General features: G+C 42.1%; 1 protein-coding gene across 1 annotated transcript in view; it reads left to right on the top strand.

Annotated features, from left to right (window-relative positions):
• The first annotated feature begins 15,150 nt into the window (after positions 1-15,150).
• The window catches only part of LOC126455576 (uncharacterized), a 43,364-nt gene continuing 35,796 nt past the window's right edge, over positions 15,151-22,718 (top strand). Inside the window, exon 1 of the mRNA XM_050091331.1 lies at positions 15,151-15,243. The gene's annotated coding sequence lies outside the window, so the exon portion shown is untranslated. The remainder of the gene's footprint in view (positions 15,244-22,718) is intronic.

Consider the following 22,718-nt stretch of genomic DNA (forward strand, 5'->3'; position numbering starts at 1 on the left):
TTTTCATTCAAAAATGGCTCTGAGCACTATGGGACTTAACATCTATGGTCATCAGTCCCCTAGAACCTAGAACTACTTAAACCTAACTAACCTAAGGACATCACACAACACCCAGTCATCACGAGGCAGATAAAATCCCTGACCGCGCCGGAAATCGAACCCGGGAACCCGGGCGCGGGAAGTGAGAACGCTACCGCACGACCACGAGCTGCGGACTAAATTTTCATTTAAACGGATTGTACTAACACGGAGAATATTTCATACTTAAGTCACTGACGGCTAGTATTCACAAATTCACAATTACCTTCCAAATAGGCTCGCTTGCGGATTGGTTCAAATGGCTCTGAGCACTATGGGACTTAACATCTGTGGTCATCAGTCCCCTAGAACTTAGAACTACTTAAACCTAACTAACCTAAGGACATCACACACATCCATGCCCGAGGCAGGATTCGAACCTGCGACCGTAGCGGTCTCGCGGTTCCAGACTGTAGCGCCTAGAACCGCATGGCCACGCCGGCCGGCCGCTTGCGGATTCATTTTGTCTGGAATGACATTGATTCTATCATCGTATACTTTGTCCCGTGTGAGCTTTCTTTATTAATTATGTTACACCCTATATATAATTATCAAAAATAGTTGTAACTAACCTTTAAACTGTTAATAGTGCTTCAAACCAAGTTAAATACGGCATGGGCTCAGTAATATTGTAATATGCTACAGGGGAAAGATGACAAAATCATCTGTAGAAGCGGCATGGGTGGCAACCATTGTTTTAAAACATGCGCATTCATCTCACACCCACAAGAGCGTTCCCGGATCTCTTGTCAACGGAGCGACGTCAGTGAGCGAGACAATAGACAGTATCCTTGAATTCAAACGGAAAAAGTACCACACGTGACTCTAAAGGGACATGCATAATGCTCACAGAGATAAGACTATCTGTTACGTTGCTACTAAAACATGTCTTCCTTTGATACCGCCAGAGAACCGAGATTTCGTCTTGGCAGAAGAGCCGACTCCTTACAAACTCCGACCGCAGCGCTGTTTACATAGTTTTTGATCTGATCTGCCGCGCGGGATTAGCCGAGCGGTCATTGGGCGCTGCAGTCATGGACTGTGCGGCTGGTCCCGGCGGAGGTTCGAGTCCTCCCTCGGGCTTGGGTGTGTGTGTTTGTGTTTGTCCTTAGGATAATTTAGGTTATGTAGCGTGTAAGCTTAGGGACTGATGACCTTAGCAGTTAAGTCCCATAAGATTTCACACACATTTGAACTTTTTTTTTTTTTGTATCTCATCTCACACTGACAGCTGCAGGTCAGTATTTTGCAGCAACCAATTCCTACCAGCCTCACATAAATTTTGTGACGTAATGTAATCGGTGATTATGTAAGAGAGCTTCAGATTCAAATTATCCGAGTGAGGTGGCGCAGTGGTTAGCACACTGGACTCGCATTCGGGGGGAGTACGACGGTTCCAGTCCTCGTCCAGTCATCCAGATTTAGATTTGTCGTGATCCAGGATGGTTCCTTTGAAAGGAAACTGCTGATTTTCTTCCCCGTCCTTGACACAATACGAGCTTGTACTCCGTCTCTAATGACGTCGATGTCGACGGGACGTTGAGCCCAGTCTTCCTCCCTTCCAGCTTCAACTTTATGCAGCTAGCAGCCAATGCTCCAATGTGCATTTTTAGATAGGCAACGTCCTACATATTGAATCAGCTGAAGACATTATGGGTGTAAATAAATATGTTCATAAGTACTATAGATTGATGGTCTAGTATGTTATTCTTTATGTTACATTACCTCACCTTTACTGAAGGTGACGAGCACATATGTTTTGAAAGTAAACACACGAAGTGTTTCACCCCAACTATTTGAAAGCATACATTTGACCATCCGTCCGAAAATTTTGTTATAAAAGTATGGAATACCGCCTTATTTCGGTGTGTATGAACGCAACCATCTCAGCGCTACACGCCCCTGTCACTAGGTTGGCAAAGGAACACCCATTACGCAATCTGTCGCACCACCTGGCTGCGATACAACAGATAATTGTCTATGGATGTAATTCAACTGGAGCCTTTACAAGACCATAGATAACACGGACATAGAATGTCAAAACAGCAGCTGCGCCTGGTGCTTCGAAGGATGTAAGTTTCGACATTGTATTTTAGACAACTTTATTGCCAAAAAAAAGTGCACCGTGGTATTATAAAAAAGTACACCACTGCATTGTGAACATTGGTTTTTACACTTCAACTTTATTGCCAAAAACAAGTACACCATTGCATTATGAACTATGCACCTTGCACTTTTTTCGAAGTAGGCGCCACCGACATTGAGACATTTGTCGTAGCGTGCAATCAGTTTGAAGAAATGACTGTGGTAAAACTCAGTGCCCTGTGATACAGCCTGTTCCACATCTACATAGGTTTGGGATTGATGTCTTGCGAGTGCGGCTTCAGGTGCAGGAAACAGGTGAAAGTCATTCTTTGAACATTCATCATTAACGGCCAACCATTTGACGAGACATGACCTCTTCACCATTCACGGTGTGTAGTCTTTCATGTATGACGGACACACTATTCCCATGTGCCCATTCATACCAGATAACAGCATGCACTTGCATTGGTGACCACGTTGTCAGTATACGACCGTCTGGCATCGTGATGTGGACTCGATTAGCCTCGGCCACACCAGTCTGCTGCTAATCTTTCCTCTGTGGCGTTTTGCGCATGCGTTATTCCTTCTCTGTTAACGCCCCATCCGTTGTTGAACAGGCAACCAGTGTGGATTCATATGGCGTTTGTGTCACCTGGTGTACCACCATCTCTTTCAAAAACAATAACGAAACTTACCTTCAGAACGTCCTGCGTATTTCCAAACGTCTAAAGTGCCAGAAAGCAGCACACACCGATGTTTGGCGTAGTTTGGTGGTGGTGATCCCTATGTCGAGCTGGTATTATGTTTTTTCCACTTTATTGTTATTTTATCCGCCTCGTCCCATATGACACGCGGTGGACTGTCAGTAGATACAGTTCACCGCTCTTCAGCCACATGATAGTAAAGATTTTAAGACATATTACAAGACAGGACATGGTGGTAGAAAAAAAAATGTTTTTACAAAATAAAAAGACAGATGATCATTTGCATAATTTAAAATATGCAAGGCTAATTTGTTGATCAATTTCCATTCACAGAGGTGAATGGAAAATGAATGTTTCATTCAATATAAAATATAGATGTTCAGTTGTATAAGTTAAAAAGATTTTTATATATTGTTCGTTTGCCAAGGAACAGCGCCTTCAGCGCTAACGAAATAATCAGCGAACTTGCCTCGTACATTCGCGGCATAGCGGCTTCTTACAGGATTGGTGCTCCGTACGTCTTCTAAACCAATTATTTCTAGAGTTTCAGCCAGCTTGAATCCCTCTCTTTTGCGAACAAAGTTGTGCAGAAATCAACATGCTCTAATTATTACTACTGCGTGGAAGTCAATCTTCACATTTAAAAGACAATGGAATATTCGCCATTAGTTGGACAGGATCACAAAACTAGCGGCGCGCCCTCGACAATCTGTAATTAAAAGCTTTTCTTTTCTGTGTAAATTTTTTTCCACTGTACAGAAGTTGCATGTTGTCTCCAAGAGCAAATGCTTCGTCTCCGCCAAAGGAGAATGGAAGAGGCTCACCTGATTCAGACAAAGATCGAGGCTTTGGAAAAGTTAAATTATTATCTTTCATTCCTTAAAAAGGTCAGTGTTCTTATAAATTTCTGATTCTCCGCTTTTTCCACATGAAGCCACTCCTACTTCAGCGTTACAAATTGCCAGTTACGCCCCATTGAAAAATAGTGTTTGTAGTCGTGATAGAAAGAGGCACTGTGTTCAGATTTAAGAACATGCATCCCGTCGGCTGCACCAAGACAATTCGGAAAATCGGCGTGCATTTTAAACTTTTCTGCTATATCAACTCAGTCTTCTTCCACTGACGGTGGCATGTATATGCCGTGTAGGTTATTCTATACTTCCTGAGAAGTGTCGCACACGGTTTTGGAAATAGTGAAAATAACACATTTGAAGGAACAATGTAGCTCTATAAATTTTCGGCCTGCAGCAAGGTACCCGCAATAAGAGACTTTTGTTTACGCAAGAGAACTCAACAGGAGGAAAACCTCAAACAGTGGTTCTCCTGCATGATCAAACAAAAAATATGAATATTTTGATATCTTAAATTTCATATCATCTGTATCTGCAACTAAACCAGCCGAGTTAGAAGAAGCCGTTGCTCATACTGATGTGGCAAGCGATTGTGAAGTACAGTATGCAGTTGCCTACAATTCTCGTAAGAGACAAAGGATGACAGAAGAAAGAGAAATCGCTTCAGGTACTTGCAGAGAACATCGAGAAAAAAATTCGTCAGAACCTGAAGCAGATGAGCCTTATAAGGATTTTCTACTGTCATTATTAGATGATGTGAAATATGAGGCACAGCATTGGATGATGGTCACTAAATCTGAAATAATGTCAGCTTTGAGAAAGTACGGCAGACCTTATGGTTCACTAGGAAGCTGTAATTTGCAGTTCACTTTACCCATATCGTTACCTGTATATTCAAATTCACCTATAACTGTTCTTGAATCCAGTCCATGGCCGAGTACAACAAATGCCACACTTTCACCCACATCATCTGATTTATCCTCTGGGTAACGTAAATATTAAAAAGTTGATTCATTGTATGTTAATATTATATATCGGAGCAAATTACTGTTAAACCTATCTTAAAAATTGTATACATAAAATATGCATTTTATTTACCTTAAAGTAAATCATTAGTCTTTCTTCTAGTGATATACTATTCCTCATTTGCGTACTTTTCTTTGTCATATTAGCTCACAGCAGAGCGTATACCTCACTAAAAGACGTCATAGACAGTTGAAAAATTTTCTACTTCTTCTCAATTTCTTATAAATTGTAAACAAGAGGGCGTGTTTCTCTAGAGTAGTTAACATAGGATGAATCCATTCTTTTCGTTGACATCGCCAGCGTCTGTATTTTCTTTTCAATAACGAAGAGAAAAGCAAGAATTTCTCTTCAGACTCTGTTTCGTAATTGGACCATACAGGCACACAGACAGCTCTTTTCACAGAGCTTCTGACGCACTGATCAGTCGCGTGTCTGGTGATTCAAACACGCGAGAGTCACGCATTGCAGAGATTGAATCCCTCGGCAGAATCGCCTCGACAAAGTCGCCAGTATGAAAGCAGCCTTAGGATGTGGCCGAGCGGTTCTAGGCGCCAGAGTCTGGAACCGCGCGACCGTTACGGTCGCAGGTTCGAATCCTGCCTCGGGCATGGATGTGTGTGCTGTCCTTAAGTTAGTTAGGTTTAAGTAGTTCTAAGTTCTAGGGGACTGATGACCTCAGAAGTTAAGTACCATAATGCTCAGAGCCATTTGAACCATTTTGATGTGGGTGGAAGGTAATTGAGACGAGGGGAACCCTGGCAAGAACAGGGAGGAGTGGGTTCTCTAATATGGTAGGACGGGTGTATATCAGGACGGATTTAACGGTCGGGTAAGGGAAGATGATCAAAATTTCGCTGGGAGAGGACGTGGAGAGTGTGGAGGAGTAGTGATGTGGGAATGTGGTGGTAGAGGCGCGGCAGGGAAGAGTCCACGCAGGCCGATGCACTGTGATCAGTTTTCGTCCAAAACGCTGGACGAGTTCATTCGTTTGTTCAGAAGGGGAGATCGACATTGTTCGCCCACTTTCGGCCGGTCGGCTACGCACTGCGATGACAATCGAGACGCTCGTCCTGCAGTCTTTCTCAAAAGATTTTACAGAAAATATTCAATACAAAAATTCATTTTTGCGTTACTTATAGCTTTACACGTCAACTTTATAATGACGTGCTCGTCACTTCGTTACATGTCATAGTTATTGTGATTCTTAGATTTAAGTAAGATACGGCACGAAATTGAAAAAAGTTTGCAATGAAAAATAGGGGTCATTATGATTTTGCGTTTGGTTCATGTTACGTAATATGTTGCTGCTTATGAAGTTCAGCTTATTCAATTGTTCTATGGACTTAGGTGGAGGTCTCTATCTGTTACCAATCTCGAGAACATTTGATGCGATGTAGCACTCTCTGCAATCAAGCATGCCATTCATAAAGCCAGAATGAAATATCCACAGCCTTTCTCATATTTCATAAGCGGTTTGAGATTTCGAAATGAGATTTTGGCAAATGACAGCACGCAAAAAGGAGAGTAATTATCTTTGTGGTTATTATACAAAACTACATTATCTACCGTGTTATTCCGTTAGCTATAGACTTTTTCGATGAAAGAAAGTAATTTTTAAGGGCCATAACCAGGGAGTTACGCTGTGGGTTTTGGAACAGCATAGGTAAAGACACTAGACGTTTATTTTTAGCGAGGATGGGTATTCCACAGGCTATTAGCCTTACTTTTCCTCAGTTCCTAAATTAATAAAATTAATTAACTACGGATTCAGAATTCTCTCGCAATTGTATCTGCTCAAACTGTTAGTGATGTGACATTGCGACAGCTCCACTGTGTTTTGGCAAAAGAAGCAAATTTTAATATGGGAACAAGAGGAATGTAGGTTTTACTCAAAATTCGTCACTCAGAATCTTCTCTGAAAGTTACAAATGATAACAAACAAGGTGGAGAAAAATTGCTGTTTTTGTTGCATTTTCAGTGGGATTCTTTCTAGATGATAACCATAGTAGAATGGTTTGTAGATCTTCTTGAATGGTCACCAGAAATAGGCATAGGCTTCAGTTCGGAATGGCCGGCCGAAGTGGCCGTGCGGTTAAAGGCACTGCAGTCTGGAACCGCAAGACCGCTACGGTCGCAGGTTCGAACCCTGCCTGGGGCATGGATGTTTGTGATGTCCTTAGGTTAGTTAGGTTTAACTAGTTCTAAGTTATAGGGGACTAATGACCTCAGCAGTTGAGTCCCATAGTGCTCAGAGCCATTTGAACCATTTTTTAGTTCGGAATGACACTTCCTATCTAGCACTCAGCATCTCCCCTACAGCTCCTGCCTGCAACCCCCACCACTACTGCTCTCCACATGTGTGCCCTGCCAATTGCGCACATCTATCGGCCACATTATTCTGCTTGCACTCTACCAGGACCAGTGAGCAAGGAGGGAAATAGTGGGTGGTTAGTGTCGAGTCTATGGGTAATGTAGGATACTTGCAAGATGGAAGAGTACGGTGGGGAATTTTATAGGTCGCTAGTGGGTTTGGGTGGGGGAGGGTAAGTGGGTCTGAACAGTTAGGTGGAGTGCATGGCGTTCAAGGATCTGTAGGGCACTATAGAAGGAGGTAGGAAAGGCTCGTGTTGTGCACTTCGAAATCGTATAAAGTTATCTCAAGGTCATAGATTAAGTGGTACTATGCGCAATGCAAGGTAATTTTGCTTAAAATGCAGGAGATGTGTTCCTCATTATAAAGTACACCAGACGTCGTATCCATCGTGGTTGCTGTATGCTGTGAAACGACTTGCTACATTTCACAGAATGTGCTCCACATCACAGTCTGCAACATCACTCTCTAGCAGCAGTTGTCGTCTGCGTCTGAATGCAAACCTCTCAGTTCCTTTACGGAAATGAACCCCTTGCAAAACAGCTATGCTTACTCTGTTAGCAAATGTCGAAGGAGAGCGGAGAAAATCATGAAGATGATTCTGGACTCGTTGATGGCGTGAACAGCAAATGGCTGGCACTACAACCGCTTCCATTGACAGTGACCAACAAGGTGTACTGTCAACTACTTTTAGCAAATATTGGATTAAAATGCACATTTAATAATAAAATACTTGCAATATCTGACCCAACTACACTTTTATTCGTCTCTCTTATTAATAAGTTTATCTTGGAACTCCTCCATTTGTTATGTGTTTCCATAGTGCTGAGCTAGTATTAGTCTTAGTAGTATGAAAGGGGAATTTTGTTAAAATTCGCCGGCCGCGGTGGCCGTGTGGTTCTGGGCGCTTCAGTCCGGAACCGGGCGACCACTACGGTCGCAGGTTCGAATCCTGCCTCGGGCATGGATGTGTGTGATGTCCTTAGGTTAGTTAGGTTTAATTAGTTCTACGTTCTAGGTGACTGATACCTCAGAAGTTAAGTCGCATAGTGCTCAGAACCGTTTGAACCATTTTTTTTTGTTAAAATTCAGTAACGGCGCGGTTGGGCAATGAAGTCAGGGGCCGCTGGCAGTGTGTAGTTCAGAGCCAGTAGTTCAAAGAGAGTAAACATGGCGTGGAGCTGCAGTGGCATATTGCACGTACTGTCTGGAGTGGAGCAACAGAGAGGCAGGGAACTGCAGCGCTGCTTTAAGTTATTGCGATGCATGAGGCGAGGCAGTAGGCCAGAGCCGGGAGTGGCATTGTGTAAGTGGCTGACGTATGGGAATTTACCCCTGCCATAGTTTCTGTCTCTCTCTGACACTATGTCAGAAGCGAGGAGAAAAGCAGTATAAATAGTCAGGCACTTTTAGCTTGAGGGGGTGTGCCAGGTTAGTCGAGAGATGGGTCGGACCTATGCTGCTCCATGCTTATAGGCAGCGATGCTGTAAATATTCTGTGTAACCTTTTCTTTATTTCTATGTACTTGTTCGGGCTGTATTCCGCCTGCGAGGGCGCAACACTGGGTCAGGACAGAATGGCAGCTGGGTACTCGGAGATTGCATGGTCTGCCTGAAGGAGGGCTGTGACAGTTGTCTGCAGTGATTCCAGGACGGGACACGTTCGGTTCCCACCTGGTGTACTGGGGTCCGGGCGAGGCGTATGGCTTCAAATGGCTCTGAGCACTATGCGACTTAACTTCTGAGGTCATCAGTCGCCTAGAACTTAGAACTAATTAAACCTATCTAACCGAAGGACATCACACGCATCCATGCCCGAGACAGGATTCGAACCTGCGATCGTAGCGGTCGCTCGGTTCCAGACTGTAGCGCCTAGAACCGCACGGCCACTCCGGCCGGCTCGAGGCGTATTCTTTGGAGGCGCAGCAACGCTAAAAACAGCGCAGGAGATGGCGGCAGTTGTTGCCGTCTGGCAAGCACCACTAGCAGCAAGTTGCGGCACAGCATCCAGGAGGGCGCGGATTCGAGTCCGGTCCTGTCCTGGGAGCAGCAGCAGCTGAGGACCACGGGCGACCAGTACAACCACCTTCGTCCCATGGTCGGACAGAGCAGGCCAAACGGGACGGAGGGCGGCGAGGACCAGGCACTGTAGCAGTCTCCGGAATCGCGAGCAGCCACGCGGCGCAAGACGCGACGCTTCGGCGAGTGGCGACCAGGCAGAGCACGGCCGCCTTCCAGCTGAGCGGCCTCGATGACGCAGCAGCGCTGTCGGCATACCAGGAGCTGCTGAGCCGGCTGGACTCGCGGGACAACGCTGCGGGCGGCACGCCGACGCTATGCTGCATCCATGGTAGTACTGTAAATCATGTGAATAAAGAAATACTTCCGAATACCGCTGTATCGCTCTGCATTGCCCCTTGACGCTATTGAACTTGTTCAGCCTCCTGATTTGAAGTGGCACGGTGGGCCCCGGCCTTCAGCTTGGCCATCTAGAGTCCCGGGTTCGACCAGCGACGCATTGCAACAATAGAAAAACAAAAACATCGGAATAGTGAGTCCACCTTGATGCAAAACATCTTGTTATTTGTTTGCTTATGTATTCCTCAAACTGGTTGGTTCAAATGGCTCTGAGCACTATGGGACTTAACATCTGAGGTCATCAGTCGCCTAGAACTTAGAACTACTTAAACTTAAGTAACCTAAGGACATCACATACATCCATGCCCGAGGCAGGATTAGAACGGCGACCGTAGCGGTCGTGCGGTTCCAGACTGAAGCGCCTAGAACCGCTCGGTCACACAAGCCGGCTGTATGATGTTGAAGTGGTTCTTTTGCGTGTGTGTACTTTCTGTTCTGTGTCCTTGGTCAGTTCTCCCAGAGCGGTAAAGAGGGTGTTGTTGCAAAGTGTTGTGTTTTCGTTTATTACATTTTTCCTTTCCACTATAGCCTTTCGTATTTAGTAATTTTCTTCTATTGTTATTTGTCGGTATAGACTGTTGCTGTGTTTCAGAATGTATAGATCGTTTTCGATATTAGTGGGGTTATGGTTTCTGTTCATTAGGTGTTCTGTGAAAGTTGAATGTGTGCTGTCACTCTTTAGAGCTCTCATGTGCTCTGTGTCCCTCGTTCGGAAATTTCTGTTTCTTTGTCTTATGTATTGGGCCTGACAGGAGTTGCATGTCAGTTGATATATTGCAGCGTTATGGACATAAGTTTACAGAACTAAGACCACTAGAGAGACCTCTAACTCTTTCCAATAATGGATACACAGTTTTGAAGCACAATGTTGATGTGCATGTATACACATAAGTGTATATAGGCACATAAACATATTTACTCACACTGTGCTTCAAAACCATGTATCCACTACTGGAAACAGTAACTTATCTTTCCATTTGTTTTAGTTTTGCAAACTTATATTCACAATTCGCCCGTTTGTAACATACTGTCGTAATCTTACCAGCACCAGAATTAACCTAAATCTGAAAAAAGAAAAAAAAACCTGATGTAGACATATGAAGCACCTAAAGTGAGGGCGCAGGACGCGAAGTGCATCATGCATTGAATAAAATCATGACTGTGACTCAAGGCGGTTGTTCTTTATTATACGAAAGAAATATTTAATTGCGCTATTGGGTAGTTCCCGTTATGTGTTACATTTTTTTAAGTAAAGCTTTTCCTGCTTAAGTTCGTAGATGAAATACTATTTGTATGAAGGTTTTCCAAAAGCAAATTATCTGCATAAAATAAATAAATAAATGTGTTTTCAGAATAGAATGAAAATCATGAGCCTTTTTTAGGGTCATTTTTAACAAAATCGAACCCCCGCCCCCTCTTTGACAAAATCCTGGCTGTTTCCTTGAGGTGAGGGGGATTGCTTACCATTTTAAGACTTTTCAAAAGTGAATCTGAAAGTGAGACTCCTGTAGCTGTCATTCTGAAGACACAAGAACGGCCTACAGAGCAAGACAAACGTACGACGAATTGTAAACGAAAGTGTCAGAGCTATAGATGGAAACGTCAGGAAAATTTGATTTCGTGTCTCTTGGACAGCATCTAAATTGCGAGAAAGCTGTAAAACAAGTGGATAGCTTTGACAAAGATTTTTAAGGTACTCTTTGTTTGAAATGCAAATAAATGGCGAATATCCGACCTCACAAAAACGTTTTACAATTAAGCATGAGAAAATTGGCTTCAAAGGTATCTGCTCAGTTGTACTTCGAGGACAAAATCAGTCTTGTTCCACTCTTCATACCAAGTTAAACTTATACAGTGTCGGTGGTCGAATTCGGGTAGCACATGTGTCAGTTAAACACGCTGATAATTCAGGCACTTTGGCCGACTTCTTCCTGGATAAACAGCATGTTCTGAGCCTCTGAAGAGAGACAGAGTATATGATATCGAGAATATATCAAATTAAAAAAGTCAACACAAATCGTTCATGCAAGAAGAAATAGACATCTCCCGTTAAGCGTGGGCAGACTGTGTACGGCGAGTTGGAAAACCTCAATAAGATGCCTTTGTTAGGGAAGTGGAGGTAGATACAGACCTTGAACCTGTTGACGTAAATTTACGGCCAGATTCTCTGGGCACACTCAGATAGCAGTGACGGTGGTATCTTGATGTACACTGTGGAACAATGTGAGGTAATAATAGTTCCTGGTTTTAAAGGATCATGGTTTAAAAACGCATTTGTTTGTCGAAATATCATCTACATTCATACAGGGTGACTTGTGGAATTTTTCTCATTTAGTTATTACGACGTTTAGCGCACCTCATTACGGTCTCAGTCATTTCTTGAGGAATCGGCTCTGCCCCTTCCACTATTACGGTTTCAACGCATCTGTGTTATAGAGTAGCCATAAAAAGAGAAGCCACAGAAAAAATAGTTCATATGGCTCTGAGCACTATGGGACTTTACATCTGAGGTCATCAGTCCCATAGAACTTAGAACTACTTAAACCTAACTAACCTAAGGACATCACACACATCCATACCCGAGGCAGGATTCGAACCTGCGACCGCAGCGGTCGCGCGGTTCCAGACTGTAGTGCCTCTAACCGCTCGGCCACTCCGGCCGGCGCCACACAAAAAGATTCAGGGCTGAAAGATAAGGTGATCTTGTCGACACTCCTTTGTGTCGGAAAAATATCGGGAGTTTTGTTTATTGACGAACCCATTCAGACTAAACATTGCCTGACATACGACATCTTGGTCAATTCTGTTCAGTAACGTTCAACAGAAATTGTGCCTGTACCACTTTTATCTCCCAGTCGTAACTGTTGAGCCACTTGCAGCTCATAAGGGTGAAACTTTAAATCCTGTTTCACAATACTCTGCAAAGACATACGAGGGATTTGAAGTGATCTGGAATGGCGACGGGCAGATCGCTATGGGCTTCGTTGCAGAGCTGCACGAACTTATTGGACATTTTCCGGCGTGCATTCTGTCATTTCAGGTCACTTATGCTCCACACTGGTTACAGAACTCGTTCACGCTACTATTTTATCCACCTGCGTATTGTCCTGCTGTGTGGAACACGGAAATGGTGGTCTGTTTCAAGGCACTTCATACACTGGACTGCTGCGACGCTCTGCACACGACAAATGTTTCAAATTGCCCTGAGCACTATGTGACTTAACATCTGAGGCCAACAGACCCCTAGACTTAGAACTACTTAAACCTGCCCGAGGCAGGATTCGAACCTGCGACCGTAACAGCAGTGTGGTTCCGGACTGAAGCGCCTAGAACCGCTCGGCCACAGCGGCCGGCTGCACACGACAAAACTACTCCACTGCCTCAGTACACACCTGCGACGGCCAAGTTCCATATTGAAGTAAAAATGTAAATGCCGTGTGGCCAGAGACTCCCGTCGTGTAGACCGTTCGCCTGGTGCAGATCTTTAGAGTTGACGGCACTTCGGCGACTTGCGCGTCGATGGGGATGAAATGATGATGATAAGGACAACAGAACACCCAGACGCTGAGCGGAGAAAATCTCCGACCCAGCCGGGAATCGAACCCGGGCCGTTAGGTATGACATTCCGTCGAGCTGACCACTCAGCTACTAGGATCGGGCCATATTGAAGTGAATGGCATACTATGATCGTTCGCACACAGACTCAGATAGAAATGATGATGGTATTGTGATGCAGAAACTGTGACAAAGAAACGTAGTAACAGTTCTTGGTTTTAGAGACTCAAGGTTTAAAAGAATGGCTTTTTTTGTCGAAATGTCAACTGCCTGGATAGTATTTGATAACTTCCTAGCCTGTATTGACTGGGAATACGTATACTAACAAGTATGCAGACATTCATTTGTTATAGGGACATAACTATAATTTATGACTTATTGCTCCAGGAGAAGCAGCTAGCTAATTAGTTAGCTGAGAACTACTAGCTTTTACAGGTGTTTACTATGCTCTAGTAACTCAGGAGAATGCGGTCGGGTAATTCGTCAAAAACTCATATTTTGCATCATGTACCCCATGTTATTTTCAAGGTTCAAAAATGGCTCTGAGCACTATGGGACTCAACATCTTAGGTCATAAGTCCCCTAGAGCTTAGAACTACTTAAACCTAACTAACCTAAGGACATCACACACACCCATGCCCGAGGCAGGACTCGAACCTGCGACCGTAGCAGTCCCGCGGTTCCGGCCTGCAGCGCCAGAACCGCTAGACCACCGCGGCCGGCTATTTTCAAGGGACGAATTGGGAAATGCCTTAAACTGACAGTGGAGGTTAGCTGTCTGTGGCGTTCGACGAACTTAACGGCCAGTAACCTCTCAAGTTATTCGAAGAAGATGGCTAGTTTGCTGCTTGTTGCGTAGATCATAAATGCGGTCTCTCACTGTAATGTGGCACGAGCTAGTTTACACGCATGACGCTCTTTGTGAGCGAAAACATGACAACATGCTGACCATTCGCATGAAAGTCCTTTACATTGACTTTTGATACCTGTAATACTTTTTTACGCGTAGTGATTTACACATAAGTTCATTCAAATACAGCCTCACATACATTTCGAAAAAAAAAAAAAAAAAAATCTGTCGATTAGGAGACGTTATTAAGCAAGTGTGATGATTTCAGTTTATGTTTGAAGTTAATTTTGTTATCAGGTAGATTTTCAGTTAGATTCGTCACTTCAGTAGGTAAATCCCCTTAGAGTTTTGTGGCTGCATACCCCTTTCATTCCGTGCCACATTAAGGATCATTGATGATTAGTGTAAATAAGTTCTCTTTCTATTATGTTACAGTTATTTTGGAATTGCAACTGGTCGTTGGAAATAAACTTCACACAGTATTAAATGTGCTGCAAAGCTCTGGAAAGTATGCATAACTCTTTAGAGAACTGTCTTCAAGAGGTTCTAGTATCGTTATTATGTGCTTCTGTGCGACATAATTCTCCCTCTAAAAACAGTAACCAAAGTTTATCAAGCAATAACATATTAGTGAATGAAAGTAGAAGAAGTAAGTCAATTTTTGACATTTTCATCTCCAAAGGCTGCTATTATCCGTAACTTAAAGGTTTTAGAGATAGGGCGATTAAGATCTGCTGTACAACTTGTGAAATCCAATGCAGGTTCTTATCAATAAGCGATTGTCTATTACATTTTTACTTATAACACTGCCTAAGTATCACTAGAATGGAAAAACTCTAACGCGTTTCAATGAATTAGTGGATAGAAAAGTTGTACTTGTCATCTTCCCAAAGCTGCGTTAGCTGTTCTCATCTTCTAAGACGTGGAATGAGATTTATCTAATGTAGACGATTGATCGAAACCGGTTACAACATTTATTTCCTCATCACAGATGTGAAGGTGTAATAAATGTCAAACGAAACTGACTGTTGTACGCAGCAGCACTGTTTGGCACTGCGGACTTCGTTTGCCGCCTCTCTGCCTCGATACTTACGCAAATTTCATCCCCTCCACACTTTCATATCGCTCTCCCTGTCGCCACAGATACGCCTTCCAACGTAATGAGCACCACATATAATGCAGAACGTCTGTTATCACTGCATCAGAATCCTACTGGCCTGCTCTGGCGCAACAGACCTGCGAACGAAGAGTGTGAAAAATCTAAGACTCAAATCTGCTCCTGACATTTCTTACTTACAGCTAAAGGTTAGTAGCCAATTGTAAAACTCTTTCTAATTTTCACATTTACTACAGTAAAATGTAGCACTTCTTTATGTGCATTGTGTTTGTTTGTGGACTGCGATGTGAGTAATACCACTGGAAGAAGTCTCATGAAAGGGATGTTAAAAAAAGTGTCGCATATCCCTACAGGATGTATATTGGTCGAAACTAAGAGAAAGCTTCCTGTAGTTATGTGTCCGGAAACCAATACCTGTTGCCATGTAGGCCAATCTGTCCTCTCATTGCCGTCTTTGTTACATAGTGATTATTGCCAACTAGCTACTGAGGTACCAATAATCATTATGTGGGCGATGTGGCCTATCCTGCACCATATTTTAAATCTATGTGGCGATGCTATGCTGATTATATGTTTTGACGATGCCATTATGGCCGTATCACTTTAGGACATGGTGTAAAAAAGATCTGAAGATGGTCATTACAGACTGAAACCGGTCATCGTCTAAAGAATTCATTTGTTATCAGAGACTGGAATAATAAAGCATTTTACAGTATTGGATCACTGTTTGTACAAGCGATTATGTCGCAGTTGGTGAAACTGCACACAACATTTTTCGAATGTTTAATCGTCCAATATTTACGCTCCTTACACCAAGCGAGGAGTCGTGTAGCATTTACCAGCGTGATGGGTGGCTTATGAGCAGCCGCTCGACCATGAGATCCAAGTTTTCTCACCTCCTGCCTAACTGTCAAAGTACCTGCAGTGGATCCTAGTGCAGTTTGGAATTCCTGTGAGATGGTCTGGATAGATGTCTTCCTATTACACATTACGACCCGCTTCAACTGTCGGCGATCTCAGACAGTCAACAGACGAGGTCGGCCTGTACGCTCTTGTGCTGTACGTGTCCCTTCACGTTTACACTACGTTATCACATCGGAAACAATGTATCTAGGGATGTTTAGGGGTGTGGAAATATCGAGTACAGACGTGTGACACAAGTGACACCCAATCACCTGACCACATTCGAAGTCTGTGAGTTTCGCGGAGCGCCCCATTCCGCTCTTTCACGATGTCTAATGATTACTGAGGTTGCTGATATGGAGTACCTGACAGTAAGTGGCAGCACAATGCACCTAATATGAAAAATTGAATATAAAAACAGCCGACCCGTTGCAAAGGATAAAGTAATCTTTACCTAGGTTTCGATAAGTTTAAATCTATCTTCTTCAGAAGTCGGCAGTATTATATTAACATGGAGTGATACGTCATTGCCATTTTTACAAACATCTCCGTAGCTCCATTAGTCAAAATCAAATTAGTTGCTTATGCGCTCTCCAACTTCCATGTACTTAATTTTATTTATCTGACAAACCCTACTCTTAGGGCTATATTTGATTTTGACTAATGGAGCTACGGAGATGTTTGTAAAAATGGCAATGACGTATCACTCCATGTTAATATAATACTGCCGACTTCTGAAGAAGATAGGTTTAAACGTATCGAAACCTAGGTAAAGATTACTTTATCCTTTGCAACGGGTCAGCTGTTTTTAAATTTAATTACGTGGAACCGTTGCTGTTACGCAGCTATGTTTAAAATAATAATACGAAAAACGTATGTTTTTGTGAGTGTCCGAATACTTTTGATCGCATTGTGTATGTCGCTGTTATGGCAATCTTGTAGCAAGAACTGCGAAAGTAGATATTTACTTTCTTGGTCAGAAATAAAAGAAAAAGCGTTTTTAGAATTCTTCGAATTTCAACCCATAAGGGGGTGAGATAGTGAGTGAAAAATAGTTCTTGAAAAGAAATCATCAGTAAAGAACTACTACAGCATTTTTAAAGCTCCGTCTATGAAAATTTGTACTATGCGTCTCGGTTAGAAATAAAAATATACATGATTCTGGTAATTCAATCCCTAATGGGATGAAATAGGACCTGGTTGATTCTTTGACTTATTATCGCCCGTCCCAAACCACGACGGATAGAAACTTGAAATTTAGAGAGGGTGTTAATCTTATACTGTAGGCACCGTTTAAGAAGTGTTTTTCGAAATTCCACCCCTAAGGGGATGAATCAATGGGTCAAAGATTTTTTGAAAATTTATCGCTGTTAAGACAATTTTAAAGCTAGAACTACGGAAATTGGTATTTGGTTTTACACTGTTTGCGCAGAGTGTTCATTTATGTATGAGCAATGGGTGTAACAACACAAAAGTTCGATTACATGAAAAAAAACTGTATAGGCCATACAGTCGACGTGAGCGAAGCAGCGTGCGCAAGCTAGTTTCAAAGTATCTGGCTCCACTAGAATTGGGTCACGTGCATTAGACACGCTCCTGTAGCGTCTACACATTGTCAATGGTTTGGACATACTCTGATGGCTTTTAACGTCCCCACAGCGAGAAATCCAACGAATTCAGGACGATGAATGGGAAGGCCATGCTACCATGCCTCCCTCGACCAATCCATCGCCCATGAAATGTAGCGTGTCAGATATTCAGAACGTGCCTCTGTACATAGGCCTAGGAGATGGCAGAACGAAATCTACGTCACATGCAAGCCATCTTCCTTCAGTTCAGAGTCCTGAGGCGCCATATTGGCTTCCAGTTGAAGCCCATATGTACGTAGGCCGTTTCTGAGCGCCAGGAAATTGAGGATCTCTCAAAAACCCGTCGTTAAATGTGTGATTCGACGTAATAAAACGACGATAAACGTCATATAGGTTGTTAAGGAATTATTGTAACTTTCATTCCGTACTATGAGAGTATGTATGCTGTTTGAAAGTAATGGCACGGATCCATCAGAAGCTCATTGTTCTTGCTACAATTTGTCATAATTAAATTTTAGTTAGTAACACAGCTATGACTAAAGCTCCCAGGAGATGGTAAGATGCTAGCAATAGTGACTATTGTGTATTTGTGTATTAAACCAGGTCCTAGAAACGACGGAGAGGCTTCGTCCTGCCGTAGTCCTCAGTGGTTCACAACCCGACAACAGGCCACAGCAGTCCACCCACCCCACCACCGCCCCACACCGAACCCAAGGTTACTGTGCGGTTCGGCCCCCAGTGGACACCTCCCCCCTCCCCCCATGGCGATCCCCAAGCCTGGAAAAGGCACAACAAGATCTCGACCGATAAACCTGCTCTGTGGAGCATATTTTTGTCTCCAACAAAAGTTGTTTCTTATTACGTAATCTATCAATCCTAGACATTTGTTTTTGCGCCAGATGTCTAAGATTGATAGCTCACGTAATAGGGAACAACTTTTGATAGAGAAAAATTGTTTCCTGATGCTTCCCGGCGACGCTTGGCGCATTCAATATGATAGTGTTGCCTGTAAGTCAAACATCTGCGCCACGTGAAAGCAGATAGGCCGAGCTTCTAAAATATCTTTCTCCACTTAGAGACACTCATATTCAAGATATTCTCGTTAAAAGTCACTCTATCAATTTGCTGGGGTAGTTAGTGTACACATGCAGCACATTGTTAGTAGTTCGGTGCAGTCTCGTCGCTCGAGGTCCAGTGAACTCAATAAAACGACACCTGGGTCAAAACTTATATCGAAAATTGGTGTACTTACAAATAAAAACAATGTATCTGACAGTTCTGTATGTGAACCGTCGTGCGTTACGCAGATATGTAGAACCTCGAGGTCGTCCTTGATGTCTTGAACAATACCTTCAAAAGAGTTTCTCAACACTTTTAAGCAAGTGTTCATTACTCTTGTGCCAACATCGAGCCACATGGGACTTGATTATTCCGCGTAATTAGTTGTCTGACCTGTTAAGTCCGGGATTCCTGGTGGCCATTTCAATGGGAATGGAAATGCTGCTGAACCACGCCCAATCCATCGGTCTCTGAAATTCTGCGTCAAGAAACTCAAACACCTGAAGAGGAAAAGGTGCTGTAGCTCTATCCTGTTGTAATTTGAAGTAAAATAATGGAAGAAAACAGGCAAAATATGGACAGAGCAAAGGAGACAGGAACACAGCCTAAGAATGAAGAGGCTTTGGAAACAGAAAAAGAAGACGGAAACAAGAAAAACACATGTAACCACGTCTGTGACATGACCGAGTAAGAATATCCATTCACGTACGTTTCGAAAAATATGGTCCAAAGACATTCTGGCCCATGATGCGGGCTCCTTTCCAACTCTTTGATATAATAGGCATTTTTCTTAGACCAGGAAACTGCTTTCCTTCTGTGTGAACTGCCATATGCCTTACAGTCTAGGCTGACGAGCCGTCCAAGTCTTTCCGGGACAAGTCCCCGTTTTTCACGTAAATGTCCTGGTGTCCCGAGAAAATCATCCGGGACTCATAACTGTACCGGTTTTTAGTCTAGAAACAAAATAGGTTTAATAATAGTTCCAAATCATTAAATATTTGTGAAAAACCAATGTCCCAGAAGTAGGACGTTATAGAAATATATTTTCACAACATATACCGCATTTGGTTTAAATCGTTTTATTCATAAAGAAAGAGAAAGACGTATGTTGGAAAGAAAAGCAGTTATTACTTATCCGCTGTCTCTAGCTTGCCAACCTTCCACATTATGGCCAAAGAGACAAGTAAAACCAAAATCAATGGAGGCATAAATGACCATCATTTAAACCATTTCTCCTAACGGGACTGCAGCCATGTGGAAGTAAATTTTGTGAAGAATGTGAGCAACGCTGCATTTATTAACGGTGCTTATGGAATATTGTTTGGCATGTTATGCATGCTTGTCCTGACAGCGGTTAAGGGTAGCGCCTTGTTGGCAGATTTCACTCACTCAGTCACAAAGCTTCAAGTCTGTCGGGTCTGGAACAACTGAGCAACAGTTCTGATTTATAAGTCGACGGAGGATCAACTCTGCGGACAAAATTACTGTACTACTGTTAGTAGTGAGAGAGTGTGAATATTAAACTCAGAAAGTGTGGTGTCTGATGAAAATGCCCAAGCGGAAGTTTTCATTTAATGAAGCGTTAAAGAAAGTATTTCCATTTTTTAAGGAAAGTGACCTAAATGATAAGGTTGGGTATCCGATATACAGATCGGTGTTTAGTGCAGGTCGCCACGGGAGGAGTGACATAAGAGATCACCTCCAAAATAAGTGCAAGGAAGCGCCATCGGGATCTACAAGTAGAAAGAGGATGAATTCGTTTTTTTAAGGATGCCTGATTTAAAACCGCCTGCTGAAGAAGGTATCTTTGCGTATCATGCCATCTGTCACAGCCATAGCTTTAGATAAAATGACTATATTTTTTCTTTGATCAGTAAGGTTTTCGAATGACCGAAATATTGTTGTGCTAGAACTAAAAATGGAGCAATTGTTATTAATGTGTTTGCCTCCCATATTCTTACAGTAATAAATAATTAATTACTAAAACAAAGTATGTTTCTATAATGACTCATGCATCAAATCACAAAGCAATGAAAATGATTCGATTAGTGATTCGATATTACATTCGTGGTTTCGCTTAAAAGTAAAAATTTTGGATATTAGCGATGTTCCATACGAAACAGCTGATACACAAATTCAGTGTAATGAGAAAATTTTTCGTTTAATGGACGAAGTAAAAACATGAAAATACTAGCTTTGTAGGAACCGACAGTAATAGAACACAGCATGTTTATCAAAAACTTCAAGCAAAATTAAATAAATCATTTAGGTTGTTGGCTGTGGGGCTTATGTTTTGCACTGCAATATTCAATCAGCAGCGGAATGTTTGTTAATTGATGTTGAAGTGATTCTGTTCAAACTTTCCAAATATTTTGAAACATATACTGTTGGAACCCGCGCTTTAAAAGAATTCTATGAGTTTATTGGCGTTGAATACAAGTCCCTGTTAAGTAAGTCTGTTCTTCCTGCGTTGCAGAGGGCCCTGGATAGTTTAGAAGGAGTTCAGTCATACTTTTTGTCCTATGACAACTGCCCTCAAATTTTGGATTTCTTCTCTAACAGTCATTCGCCATTATGATTGAGATTAGTAGCAGCTAAATTAGAAGTTTTTGTTGCTACCATTAAACGAACTGAGAGTCAAAAATATCTCACTCACCGAAACTTCTGACTTAATTGACAATCTCACACAAAATTTAATTTCTAGAAAGGTCGACAGATTCTTAAGAACCGCCTTTAAGGAAAATCCTTCCAAAATTTTTTTATGACAGTGTGAATTACATAAAATACCGGACTTGAAGTCAGTGTTCAAACCTTCAGGTTATTTCTTGGATTCGTTGCAATAATCTACCCCACTGGACTAACGTTCAGGATTCACTTAGGTTCTTACCTCAGTATGGTATTCTTCAGTCTGCTTTCAATAGGAACTCACTATTCGATAAGTTCTAACATGTTAAGAACGTAATGGAAAAGCATATTAAACATTGGGTGATAAAGAAGTGCTGCTTGAAGAAAGGGGGACTGCTATACTTAAAAAATGTGAAAATCTTTATGTTTCTGTGGGGCATGTAGAGAAAATATAAATTTAACGTTATATCTGCCAAGTACAAATGCAGCAGTAGAAAGGGTTTCCAGTCTGATTAAAATCTACTGGCATGATGAAAAAGGAAGTGCTAGTTTTGATACAATGACAGCTATTGTTAGTGTGAATACTCATTTCAGTCTATCTTGCACAGAATTTTATGATTATCTTCGTTCTAACAAGTAATTGCTAGTATCAAATCATTCTTCTGGTAAATACAGCAAAGATAAATCTTAGGATGAAATGTATAATTTGTGTCTTATTACTGATTAGTATTATTGCATAGTTATTAAGATTAACAAATTGCACATATTTGAAACAGTGACTAAACATTGGAAAAAATATATCCGAGCTATTGCAATAAATAAGTATATATGGCCCTTTTTTATTTCCAAAGAAAACATTTTTATTTATATGTACTGTTCCTACATTTTCCTTTCCATTTCACGAAATGAAGATACATTCTTGCTACGGCTTTTTCAGCTGCTGCTTCATCGAATCCCTAGTATCGATTTCATAATACAGTAGCACGGTAACTGACAAGAAATGTAAGCATATGTGAAGTAAGGAAATTAAGTATTGGGTATGAGCACAAGTGTCCCGGCTTTTTGCCTTTGAAATCTGGTCAGCCTAGCACAGTCGTCAGAGAGTAACGGTCGTGAGCGAGACACAGCGTTTGGAAACTGAGTGAACAAACACGGCAGACTGCAAACTTCTGCTCCATGCCGTCGTCAGTTAATTATTTCACAAACATCGGTACACATTCTTTGATTTTCAAATATAATGCATTGTAGAACGCAGTTATTCAAGTTCAGCTGCTCTCTTGTCAACAACTTTTACATAATTCTTACCATACGAATCAATTTCTGATGAATCATCAGCTGAACATTTCTCTTCATTGATGTGTGATAATTCACTCACCTGATAACCCTGATAACTGGTGCTAAATTAGCTTATTATATCCCTTTCATTTTTATTAATAAAATTATTTTCTGGGTCTATACGCAATAGTTCTTTCTGTCTCCAGTTAAAG

Source organism: Schistocerca serialis, chromosome 2, assembly GCF_023864345.2.
Source record: "Schistocerca serialis cubense isolate TAMUIC-IGC-003099 chromosome 2, iqSchSeri2.2, whole genome shotgun sequence".
In the NCBI taxonomy this organism is placed as follows: Eukaryota; Metazoa; Arthropoda; class Insecta; order Orthoptera; family Acrididae; genus Schistocerca; species Schistocerca serialis.